We start from the raw sequence: 1,962 nt of genomic DNA, 5'->3' as shown, positions 1-1,962 counted from the left end.
GGTTACCATTGATGCAATCGGACAACCAAGAGGTATTCCTAATGAGTTCAAAGCAAGGAGTGAAATTAGTGCAGGGTTTGAATCTATAATCCTATGGATAGCACCAGCTAAGAATGCAGAGTGGATCAATTACATATACTATAATCAACAGCGATTCATCAACTATACGGATACAGCCCTGACAGCCCTGGGAGAACAATTACAAGCTACAAGTAAAATGACATGGCAAAATAGGCAGGAGTAGGTGTGACAACTGCGCCCTCTGCTGCTTCACCTCCCCCTGCAGCGGACGGGCTCCGGCGTTCGACGTCACCAGCCTTCTGTCACCATCGCCCATCTCATCATGCTTGTCATCTGTGTCCTGTTTAGCGCACCTGTTCCTCATCCTCATCATTTCCCCCCAGTATATATGTTCCCTCTGCTCCCCCTGTCTTTGTGTGTAATTGTCTCTGTATGTACGAAGAGCAGTGTACGCTTCGGTTCGACTTCATTCTAATTTCTCGTTATAGCATTAAAAACTGTATTCTATCACGCCATTCTCCTGCTCCTCCTTTATCCGCCCCCCGAAGACGTGACAGTTAGACTGGATCTTAGCAGAAAAAGGTGGCGTTTGTGTGATGTTTGGAGAGCAGTGTTGCACTTTCATTCTGAACAACACTGCCCCAGATGGTTCCTTTACTCAGGCTATGATCAAACTCGAGCAGTTGAGGAACGAAGTGAAAGATAATGCAGGCTCAGATGCCCACACATGGGACTGGCTGGAAATGTCATTAGGACAGTGGTGCACTACCTTAACTAAAGTAGGGATCGTGATAGGGATTGTATTGGCTGTGTTGGCAGTGGTGGCATGCTGTGTGATCCCTCTCCTTAGAGCATTTTTGACCAAGACTGTTGTATCTCAAATGCCTTTAAGGGCAATGGACTCTGTTGCTCGATTACTATCAGAACTCTATGTCAGCAGGTAACATTGCAGTGGTGGTGCCAGTTATGAACAGCAACATGTGTGACGATTCTGTGATGAACGTGGTTAACCGGGGCTATGAGGAAATGGAGCTTCAGGCCTGACTAGGCCTAAAACATTACCCCTGCCCATATAGAGGAGCATGGTGCCGATATTGTAGTAAGGGATATTGACGGAAAATCTATGGAAAAGTATTTTTGGATGGTCATGATCATTATCCAGAACCTTATGATTGTGCATTATGTCAATATTGTGTCTATATTGTGTCTATATTGTGCTGAGAAAGATTGTGCTCCAGTTTAAAGAAGGTTAAGGACACCTAAGTGGCTGGTAGCCAACTTAGTACGGGGATACTCACAGTTGGAGTTGATGGTTTTATTACTTTTGTTCTTATATCCCTTGTATGTTCCTGATTATGAGTGATTTATGTGTTGTTCTTTGCCAAATATCATGTACACCATTTTTATTCATAATCATTTGAAGACCACACTATTGCAAGGCTTCAAGAAAACCATAGCACATGCTTACACTCATATTTGATTGATTGATCGAAAGGGGCGGGAGGTCTTTTACTTCCTCTCAGTCCACAGGGAGGAAGAGGTTTGGCTTCCTGACCCTCTGGGATGATGATTGACAGAGGGGATTGTTTTAGTTGATGGAGCTGATTTCAGCTCTTCTTGCTTAGACTGAGTTCCCCTCCATTCCCAGTTCTAGATTATGGGGCTTGGGGAAGCCCCAAAGGGGGGAATATATAGAATATGAGAAATATAAGAAGAGGTATATCTATAGGATGTTTCTGAAACCCTGAACTCACACTTTATGAATGTATATGCATGAATATAATCATCACCGAATCATGGATCATAAATGCACATTAATAAAAGGTACTCAAATGTAATGACAAATACATGGATAAATCAGGTATAATGGGCAAGTAACACAAGAATTAGCATAGGGGGATGGCCAGGAAGGATATGCAAGATATCACTGTATAAAGATGT

The sequence above is a fragment of the Esox lucius genome, chromosome 10 (genome assembly GCF_011004845.1).
Source record: "Esox lucius isolate fEsoLuc1 chromosome 10, fEsoLuc1.pri, whole genome shotgun sequence".
In the NCBI taxonomy this organism is placed as follows: Eukaryota; Metazoa; Chordata; class Actinopteri; order Esociformes; family Esocidae; genus Esox; species Esox lucius.
Note: the sequence above shows the minus strand (reverse complement) of the source record.